This window comes from Ranitomeya imitator, chromosome 2 (genome assembly GCF_032444005.1).
Source record: "Ranitomeya imitator isolate aRanImi1 chromosome 2, aRanImi1.pri, whole genome shotgun sequence".
NCBI lineage: Eukaryota > Metazoa > Chordata > Amphibia > Anura > Dendrobatidae > Ranitomeya > Ranitomeya imitator.
In genome coordinates this window covers 207,602,292-207,613,946 of record NC_091283.1, presented here as the reverse complement: position 1 = coordinate 207,613,946, position 11,655 = coordinate 207,602,292, and positions in this window count along the sequence as shown.

The following is an 11,655-nucleotide window of genomic DNA, read 5'->3' as shown; positions in this document are numbered from 1 at the left end:
CTCAGTTCGCTTCCTCCTCACAGGGATTGCGATTGTGCTATAGATTTGATTCCTGGCAGTAAATTCCCTAAAGGTCGTTTGTTCAATCTGTCAGTGCCAGAGCATACTGCTATGCGGAATTATGTTAAGGAGTCCTTGGAAAAGGGACATATCCGTCCATCTTCGTCCCCTTTGGGAGCAGGTTTTTTTTTGTGGCCAAAAAAGATGGTTCCTTGAGGCCTTGCATAGATTATCGTCTTTTGAATAAGATTACAGTCAAATATCAGTATCCTTTGCCATTGTTGACTGATTTGTTCGCTCGCATTAAGGGGGCTTAATGGTTCACTAAGATTGATCTTCGGGGTGCGTATAATCTTGTGCGGATAAGGCAGGGTGATGAGTGGAAAACCGCATTTAATACGCCTGAGGGCCATTTCGAGTATTTGGTGATGCCTTTTGGACTTTCTAATGCTCCTTCTGTCTTCCAGTCTTTTATGCACGATATTTTCCGTGAATATCTGGATAAATTTATTATCGTGTATTTGGATGATGTTTTGGTTTTTTCTGATGATTGGGAGTCTCATGTTCAGCAAGTCAGGAAGGTGTTTCAGGTTCTGCGGGCCAATTCTTTGTTTGTAAAAGGTTCTAAATGTCTCTTTGGAGTCCAGAAGATTTCTTTTTTGGGGTATATTTTTTCCCCTTCTACTATTGAGATGGATCCCGTCAAGGTTCAGGCTATTTGTGACTGGACGCAGCCTACATCTCTTAAGAGTCTACAGAAGTTCTTAGGCTTTGCTAATTTTTATCGTCGCTTCATAACTAATTTTTCTAGTGTTGTTAAGCCTTTGACGGATTTGACTAAAAAGGGTGCTGATGTTACTGATTGGTCTCCTGAGGCTGTGGAGGCCTTTCAGGAACTTAAGCGCCGGTTTTCTTCGGCTCCTGTGTTGCGTCAGCCAGATACGTCGCTTCCTTTTCAGGTTGAGGTTGATGCTTCCGAGATCGGAGCGAGGGCGGTTTTGTCACAGAGAAGCTCCGATGGCTCGGTGATGAAGCCATGTGCGTTCTTTTCTAGAAAATTTTCGCCTGCTGAACGGAATTATGATGTTGGTAATCGGGAGCTTTTGGCCATGAAGTGGGCATTTGAGGAGTGGCGTCATTGGCTTGAGGGTGCTAGACATCGTGTGGTGGTCTTGACTGATCACAAAAATCTGATGTACCTTGAGTCTGCCAAACGTCTGAATCCTAGACAGGCTCGTTGGTCACTGTTTTTCTCCCGTTTCAATTTTGTGGTTTCGTACCTGCCAGGTTCAAAGAATGTGAAGGCGGATGCTCTTTCTAGGAGTTTTGTGCCTGACTCCCCTGGAAATTCGGAGCCCACTGGTATCCTTAGGGATGGGGTGATTTTGTCGGCTGTCTCCCCAGACTTGCGACGTGCTTTGCAGGAGTTTCAGGCGGATAAACCTGATCGTTGTCCGCCGGAAAGACTGTTTGTTCCGGATAATTGGACCAGTAGAGTCATCTCCGAGGTCCATTCTTCTGTGTTGGCAGGTCATCCTGGAATATTTGGTACTAGAGACTTGGTGGCCAGGTCTTTTTGGTGGCCTTCCTTGTCGAGGGATGTGCGTTCTTTCGTGCAGTCTTGTGGAGTTTGCGCTCGGGCTAAGCCTTGCTGTTCTCGGGCCAGTGGATTGTTGTCACCTTTGCCTATCCCGAAGAGACCTTGGACGCACATTTCCATGGACTTTATTTCGGATCTCCCTGTCTCTCAAAAAATGTCCGTCATATGGGTTGTGTGTGACCGCTTTTCTAAGATGGTTCATCTGGTACCTTTGCCTAAGTTACCTTCCTCCTCTGAGTTGGTCCCTCTGTTTTTTCAAAACGTGGTCCGTTTGCATGGCATTCCGGAGAACATCGTTTCTGACAGGGGATCCCAGTTTGTGTCTAGATTTTGGCGGACGTTCTGTGCTAAGATGGGCATTGATTTGTCCTTTTCGTCTGCATTCCATCCCCAGACGAATGGCCAGACGGAACGAACTAATCAGACTTTAGAAACTTATTTAAGGTGTTTTGTTTCTGCTGATCAAGATGACTGGGTTTCCTTTTTGCCGCTTGCCGAGTTTGCACTTAATAATCGGGCTAGTTCTGCTACCTTGGTTTCTCCTTTCTTTTGTAATTCGGGGTTTCATCCTCGTTTTTCCTCTGGTCAAGTGGAGCCTTCTGATTGTCCTGGAGTGGACATGGTGGTGGATAGGTTGCATCGGATTTGGAGTCATGTGGTGGACAATTTGAAGTTGTCCCAGGAGAGGGCTCAGCAGTTTGCTAATCGCCGTCGCCGCGTGGGTCCTCGACTTCTTGTTGGGGACTTGGTGTGGTTGTCTTCTCGTTTTGTTCCTATGAAGGTCTCTTCTCCTAAGTTCAAGCCTCGGTTCATCGGTCCCTATAGGATCTTGGAAATTCTTAACCCTGTGTCGTTTCGTTTGGATCTTCCGGCATCGTTTGCTATTCATAATGTGTTCCATCGGTCGTTGTTGCGGAAGTATGAGGTACCTGTTGTTCCTTCGCTTGAGCCTCCTGCTCCGGTGCTGGTGGAGGGTGAATTGGAGTATGTTGTGGAGAAGATCTTGGATTCTCGTGTTTCCAGACGGAAACTCCAGTATTTGGTCAAGTGGAAGGGTTATGGTCAGGAGGATAATTCTTGGGTGATTGCCTCTGATGTTCATGCTGCCGATTTGGTCCGTGCTTTTCATAGGGCTCATCCTGGTCGCCCTGGTGGTTCTCGTGAGGGTTCGGTGACCCCTCCTCAAGGGGGGGGTACTGTTGTGAGTTCTGTTTTTGGGCTCCCTCTGGTGGTTACTGATGGTACTGGGTGACTTGTGTTCTCTGCGGTCTCTGGTCTCCACCTGTTCCATCAGGTTATGGGAGTTTCCTATTTAACCTGGCTTTTTTGTCATTTCCTCGCCGGCTATCAATGTAATCAGCGTGTCTTTTCACCTCTGCTCCCTGCGTCTGTTATCTTCAGGACAAGCTAAGTTTTGATTTTCCTGTTCCACGTTTTGCTTAATTTTTGTCTTAGTCCAGCTTGCAGATATGTGATTCCTTGCTGCTGGTTGCTCTAGTGGGCTGAAATTACTCCTCATGTTCCATGAGTTGGCACATGAGTTCAAGTAATTTCAGGATGGTTTTTTGAAGGGTTTTTCGCTGATCGCGCAGTTCACTTTTGTATCCTCTGCTATCTAGCTTTAGCGGGCCTCATTTTTGCTGATTCTATTTTCATAACTACGTATGTGCTTTCCTCTCATTTCACCGTTATTACATGTGGGGGGCTGCTATTTCTGTGGGGTGTTTCTCTGGAGGCAAGTGAGGTCTGTGTTTCTTCTGATAGGGGAAGTTAATCCTTCGGCTGGCGCGAGACGTCTAGGAATCATCGTAGGCACGTTCCCCGGCTACTGCTAGTTGTGTGTTTAGGTTCAGGATCGCGGTCAGCTCAGGTTCCATCACCCTAGAGCTTGTTTTGCTTTTGTGCTTGTCCTTTTGTGATCCCCTGCCATTGGGATCATGACAGGATGGGCATTGATTTGTCTTTTTCCTTGGCTTTTCATCCTCAGACAAATGGCCAAACCGAACGAACTAACCAGACTTTGGAAACATATCTGAGATGCTTTGTTTCTGCTGATCAGGATGATTGGGTGTCCTTTTTGCCTTTGGCTGAGTTCGCCCTTAATAATCGGGCCAGCTCGGCTACTTTGGTTTCGCCGTTCTTCTGCAATTCTGGTTTCCACCCTCGTTTCTCTTCAGGGCAGGTTGAGTCTTCGGACTGTCCTGGTGTAGATACTGTGGTGGATAGGTTGCAGCAGATTTGGACTCATGTGGTGGACAATTTGACATTGTGCCAGGAGAAGGCTCAACGTTTCGCTAACCGCCGGCGCTGTGTGGGTCCCCGTCTTCGTGTTGGGGATTTGGTTTGGTTGTCGTCTCGCTATGTTCCTATGAAGGTTTCCTCTCCTAAGTTTAAGCCTCGTTTCATTGGTCCGTATAAGATTTCTGAGGTTTTCAATCCTGTGTCATTTCGTTTGGCCCTTCCAGCTTCTTTTGCCATCCATAATGTGTTCCATAGGTCGTTGTTGCGGAGATACGTGGCGCCTGTGGTTCCATCCGTTGATCCTCCTGCCCCGGTGTTGGTTGAGGGGGAGTTGGAGTATGTGGTGGAGAAGATTTTGGATTCTCGTATTTCGAGACGGAAACTTCAGTACCTGGTCAAGTGGAAGGGTTATGGTCAAGAAGATAATTCCTGGGTTTTTGCCTCTGATGTTCATGCTGCCGATCTCGTTCGTGCCTTTCATTTGGCTCATCCTGGTCGGCCTGGGGGCTCTGGTGAGGGTTCGGTGACCCCTCCTCAAGGGGGGGTACTGTTGTGAATTCTGTTGTTGAGCTCCCTCCTGTGGTCAGGAATGATACTTCGGCTAGTTCTGTCCATGGACTTTCTCTGGTGGCTGTGGGTGTTTCTGAGTTTCCTTCCACAGGTGACGAGCTTAATTCGTTAGCTGGCTACTCTATTTAACTCCTCTTGGATCATTGCTAGATGCCAGCTGTCAATGTTGTACTATGGCTCTAGTTTGCTCCTGGATCGTACTGGTTACCTGTTACTCCAGCAGAAGCTAAGTTCCTCTTTGCTATTTTGCTTGTTTGCTATTTTTTCTGTCCAGCTTGCTATTGTTAAATATTGCCTTGCTTGCTGGAAGCTCTGGGACGCAGAGGGGCGCCCCCCGCACCGTGAGTCGGTGCGGAAGGGTTTTTTTTTCCCTGCACTCTCTGCGTGGCTTTTGAAGGTTTTTGTGCTGACCGCAAAGTGACCTTTCCTGTCCTCTGTCTGTTCAGTAAGTCAGGCCTCTCTTTGCTAAATCTATTTCATCTCTGTGTTTGTGATTTCATCTTGCTCACAGTCAATATATGTGGGGGCTGCCTTTTCCTTTGGGGAATTTCTCTGAGGCAAGGTAGGCTTATTTTTCCTCTTAAGGGCTAGCTAGTTTCTGAGGCTGTGTCGAGTTGCATAGGGAGCGTTAGGAGCAATCCATGGCTATTTTTAGTGTGTGTGATAGGCTTAGGGATTGCGGTCAGCAGAGTTCCCACTTCCCAGAGCTTGTTCTGTGTTTTGTGGCTATCAGGTCTTTCCGGGTGCTCTTAACCATCAGGTCCATTGTTGTCCTTACCACCAGGTCATAACAACTACCGAAAGAGAGCGAAGACATAAAAACACACATATGTGCACACTATGGCACTGTATACAGAATAAATACTACCGAAAGAGAGCGAAGACATAAAAACACACACATATATGCACACTATGGCACTGTATACAGAAAAAATACTACCGAAAGAGAGGGAAGACATAAAAACACACATATGTGCACACTATGGCACTGTATACAGAATAAATGCTACCGAAAGAGAACGAAGACATAAAAACACACATATGTGCATACTATGACATTGTATACAGAATAAATACTACCGAAAGAGAGCGAAGACATAAAAACACACACATATGTGCACACTATGGCACTGTATACAGAATAAATACTACCGAAAGAGAGCGAAGACATAAAAACACACATATGTGTACACTATGGCACTGTATACAGAATAAATACTACCAAAAGAGAGCGAAGACATAAAAACACACACATATGTGTACACTATGGCATTGTATACAGAATAAATACTACCGAAAGAGAGCGAAGACATAAAAACACACATATGTGTACACTATGGCACTGTATACAGAATAAATACTACCGAAAGAGAGCGAAGACATAAAACACACACATATGTGCACACTACGGCACTGTATACAGAATAAATACTACCGAAAGAGAGCGAAGACATAAAACACACACATATGTGCTCACTATGGCACTGTATACAGAATAAATACTACCGAAAGAGAGCGAAGACATAAAACACACACATATGTGCACACTATGGCATTGTATACAGAATAAATACTACTGAAAGAGAGTGAAGACATAAAAATACACATATGTGCACACTATGGCACTGTATACAGAATAAATACTACCGAAAGAGAGCGAAGACATAAAAAACACACACATATGTGCACACTATGGCATTGTATACAGAATAAATACTACTGAAAGAGAGCGAAGACATAAAACACACACATATGTGCACACTATGACACTGTATACAGAATAAATACTACCGAAAGAGAGCGAAGACATTAAAACACACATATGTGCACACTACGGCACTGTATACAGAATAAATACTACCGAAAGAGAGCGAAGACATAAAACACACACATATGTGCACACTATGGCATTGTATACAGAATAAATACTACTGAATGAGAGTGAAGACATAAAAATACACATATGTGCACACTATGGCACTGTATACAGAATAATTACTACCGAAAGAGAGCGAAGACATAAAAAACACACACATATGTGCACACTATGGCATTGTATACAGAATAAATACTACTGAAAGAGAGCGAAGACATAAAACACACACATATGTGCACACTATGACACTGTATACAGAATAAATACTACCGAAAGAGAGCGAAGACATTAAAACACACATATGTGCACACTACGGCACTGTATACAGAATAAATACTACCGAAAGAGAGCGAAGACATAAAACACACACATATGTGCTCACTATGGCACTGTATACAGAATAAATACTACCGAAAGAGAGCGAAGACATAAAACACACACATATGTGCACACTATGGCATTGTATACAGAATAAATACTACTGAAAGAGAGTGAAGACATAAAAATACACATATGTGCACACTATGGCACTGTATACAGAATAAATACTACCGAAAGAGAGCGAAGACATAAAACACACACATATGTGCACACTATGGCACTGTATACAGAATAAATACTACCGAAAGAGAGCAAAGACATTAAAACACAAATATGTGCACACTATGGCACTGTATACAGAATAAATACTATCTGCTATATGACGATATATATCTGAAATATACGATGCTGTGCTGCTCTTATTGTTATTACTCCTAGCATTGTGTTTACCTGCTTATATCCAGGGCCGGAGTTAGGGGCAGGCAAACTAGGCATTTGCCTAAGTCCCCTGGAGCGCCTACAAGGGCCGTGGGGTACTCGAGCCCGGTCTGGTGGTAATTAAAGGGGTGGGCACAGTGGCAGTGACCCGGTCCGTGGCCCTGGGCGTCCAGTAAAAGGGGATGAGTGGAAGTGGAGAATAAATCTTTAGGATAATTCGTGACGCCACCTGCGATATTCGGCCAGGGATGGCTGACGCTGCTTAAAGGGGTCCACTGGGGATGATGGACTTGCAGCAGAGTTGGTATAGTGCCCCACAGGTAGAGCTTAGTCCCCAGGGCTGCCGGTACAGTTGCTAAGAGGGATTATAGATGGTGGAGTGCAGGACTGAGGGTGCAGGAAATAATAGAAGGACACAGAGATAGCAGTTTCCTTTGCCTTTTACTGATGAACTGCATGTACAGTTCAGAGTACAGGTAGCAGTTGGTGACGGGGTCCGGACAGCCTGGAAACAGCTTGGGATCCACCTAACCAGGTGAGTTCGGAGGCCTTCCTTCTGCGCTTTGTACTCTGACCCTTGCTGCCTGAAGCTCTGCTCAAGTCCTCTCACGGTCTGTACTCCCAACCCAAATGGCTGACAGCCTGAGCCTGTCTTGGGCATTGCCTTCTCACTGGCAGCCCCAGGCTCCTGACCTGCTGTGTTGCCTCCGGATGTCAGTTGGGGCCACGAGACTTGGAATCTCCTGCCCTCTGGATTCGGTGGCTGAGTATGTAATCCTCTCACCACCACGGACTCCGGTGTCCAGTCTCTTTGTGCTTTATCTTGAGGTGAGCCCAATCGCAGCTCCAGACCCCAGGCTCCTCTCTCTTGCTTCCTTTCCCTTCAGTGTCTCCCACTTAACTCACTAACCCCACCTTCGGACCAGAACTTATAGGGAAGCTACCCTGTAATCGGGTTTAGAGCTCCCCCTTCTGGTCTGGAGTTAGGGAGGTGTTATATGTTTGTATTAGGGAATCCCTCCTTGCATCTAGGCATAACATCACCCCCCCTCCCCGAGGAAGGCAATGCCATTGTAGTAACCAGACTCCTGGGGTGCGACACCCGCACTCCCCAGATGCCCCCAGCCAGTGGTGTGCCGCTGCCGCTAATAACAGCCAACCATTCGGTCCATATGGGACCCGTGAGCATCGGCTCTGGGCACCCCCGCCTCACACATTCAACTGTATCAGCATCATAAATGAATCAAATGAAATACAGCACCCAAATCAGTGCACACATGGAGTTTTCAATGCATTTTATTTGTTTTTTTTTCTCACAGGAATGGAACATGAAGAAAACATATAAATTAATGTTTTCGGGTTTTTTTACATTTACCTGGATCTACAACGGTGTATAAAACTTTACAAACCCAGTGGGGTACCGCAGGGGTCAGTATTGGGACCTGTTCTCTTCAACATATTCATTAATGATCTGGTAGAAGGTTTACACAGTAAAATATCGATATTTGCAGATGATACAAAACTATGTAAAGCAGTTAATACAAGAGAAGATAGTATTCTGCTACAGATGGATCTGGATAAGTTGGAAACTTGGGCTGAAAGGTGGCAGATGAGGTTTAACAATGATAAATGTAAGGTTATACACATGGGAAGAAGGAATCAATGTCACCATTACACACTGAATGGGAAACCACTGGGTAAATCTGACAGGGAGAAGGACTTGGGGATCCTAGTTAATGATAAACTTACCTGGAGCAGCCAGTGCCAGGCAGCAGCTGCCAAGGCAAACAGGATCATGGGGTGCATTAAAAGAGGTCTGGATACACATGATGAGAGCATTATACTGCCTCTGTACAAATCCCTAGTTAGACCGCACATGGAGTACTGTGTCCAGTTTTGGGCACCGGTGCTCAGGAAGGATATAATGGAACTAGAGAGAGTACAAAGGAGGGCAACAAAATTAATAAAGGGGATGGGAGAACTACAATACCCAGATAGATTAGCGAAATTAGGATTATTTAGTCTAGAAAAAAGACGACTGAGGGGCGATCTAATAACCATGTATAAGTATATAAGGGGACAATACAAATATCTCGCTGAGGATCTGTTTATACCAAGGAAGGTGACGGGCACAAGGGGGCATTCTTTGCGTCTGGAGGAGAGAAGGTTTTTCCACCAACATAGAAGAGGATTCTTTACTGTTAGGGCAGTGAGAATCTGGAATTGCTTGCCTGAGGAGGTGGTGATGGCGAACTCAGTCGAGGGGTTCAAGAGAGGCCTGGATGTCTTCCTGGAGCAGAACAATATTGTATCATACAATTAGGTTCTGTAGAAGGACGTAGATCTGGGGATTTATTATGATGGAATATAGGCTGAACTGGATGGACAAATGTCTTTTTTCGGCCTTACTAACTATGTTAATATGTTACTATGTTACAAAACAGCGTCACTGTCAGGTGAGAAATAACACTATTTCTGTCTATTATATGACTTGTGTCATGCATCCTTAGTAGAGTCCCCCTGCACTAGAAGCCTCACCAATTTCTCCTCATGCCTTTCTGTTTTTGTTTTCCACCAGCTTTAATGGTATAAATAGTGTACTTTCATCGCTTACTAAAGACAGATTTGTAGACAGATTCGAGCGGTTTTTCAGTGATCAGTGCAGAAGACAAAAATAGACGCATGAAATGAAGAAAGAGGCACGTTTCTCAACTAAGATGTGCTATCAAATGTATTATCTTCACTTGTAGTGTTGATATCTATTTAAAGGAGTTGTCCAGCCTGAGGCTACAAATCTGGGGTCATTCTATGTGATTGCAGACTTGTGAATCTTCACATCGCACGCTGTCAGGATTCTCCAATGCCTGCGCTGGGAGTGGACGACGTATAACCACAAGTATGTGATTTGCATACATTCGGTCACCTGCTGACTAGACATGTGCAGTCTCGTTCAGTGCTAGTAGGAATGTATCCAGAAGTATGCAAATCACATACTTGTGGGCTCTTATAACCGGCACCAGAGAATCCTCAAAACGCAGACTGAGCACAATGTGAGGACTAGTCAGTGTAGGGGGTGGAGGGAGATGAAGACACCATTGCAACAGAAGGGTTTTTACATTTTATGTGTTATATTTATGTAAAAGTGAATGTTATGTTTTATTCCTATGGCCGGTGTTGTGTGATCGGTTCTCCTATAGGTTACGCCTAAGGCCGTCTCTGGGAATGCGGGAGGTCTGTCCACTAAGGGGACCACACTACGTGCAGCGATACAGTCTGCATCACACCTTGAATAGATAATTAAACAGTTTGGGAGGGGTTGGCCAGTTTTCTGGGTTAGCTGGGGGGGTTAGCTAGAGTCTAGGCCAATTGCAAGTTCAAGGAGGGGAGTCCAGTCAGTGATGGAGAGTGGAGTGGAGTGGTGCAAGAAGAGGCTGTCATCAGTCTAGGTTACCCCACAGCATGAGGACACATTCTAAGTTTCACCTGGATGCCAGGACAGTCTTGGTCTTTAGGTCCGGAAGGGCCATTGAGAGCCATAGCATTGTTCCCTGTGGGGAAAATGTGAGCCGGGTCGCAGAGAAAGGAAAGGATGGTGTTCCTTAGGGAAGCTGTTATGCCAGGAGAAGGGTCCCTAGGGCCGGCTAGGACAGTTTGACTAGGGGCAATTCGGGCAATAAGGAGACGAAGACTGGCAGAACAGGAAACAAGGGAAACATCACTAAAATGGGATTAGGTCTTATTTTGTATGCTGCAGCCATGTGTAACCAAATTGCACAGTGAAGCTGAACTTGTTAACCTGAACCCAAGGTCTCCTGTCTTATCTGAAGCTGCTGCCGGACCCGATCCCAGTGACAGGGAGGTAGAAGGTACTCCAAAAGGAACAGTGAGTAAAGAACCAACTCCACTGCACCACACACTCATGACTGACTCCTGTTCAGAAGAGGGGTTTCAGGATAATTAGAACTCAGTTCTGGCCCACAGCAAACCGTCCTTGTGTCCCCCTTCAACTGCAGACTTGTACCCTAAGGCCAGACAACCCATTTAAGTGTTCAACAAATATGATCTGACCTACACACCTGGGTCCTGTAGAGACTGCTTTAGAGAAACTGATCATCATTATTATTATCGGCCTTCAGCTAAATCTCGAGCCATGGTGACTTAATTAATGAACAATCTGTTGGAAGATCAATTTTATGCAAGCCTGGGTAGGTCCCCCAGGGTCTTCTTCACCGTTATCTTGATAGTATCAAGTCATCAGGTTACTGTTCTTCCTCTTCGTCTTGTTCCTTCTATTCTTCCGACCAAGATGTCCTTCTCCAGTGTTCGCTCTCCGCGTATGATCTCCTCCAGTGATCGCTCTCCTCGTATGATGTCCTTCTCCAGTGATCACTCTCTTCATATGATGCCCTTCTCCAGTGATCGCACTCTTAGCATGTTCTCCTTCTCCAGTGATCTCTCTCTTCGTATGATGTCCTTCTCCAGTGATCGCTCTCTTCATATGATGTCCTTCTCCAGTGATTGCTCTCCTCATATGATGTCCTTCTCCAGTGATCGCGCTCTTAGTATGTTCTCCTTCTCCAGTGATCTCTCTCTTCATATGTTCTCCTTC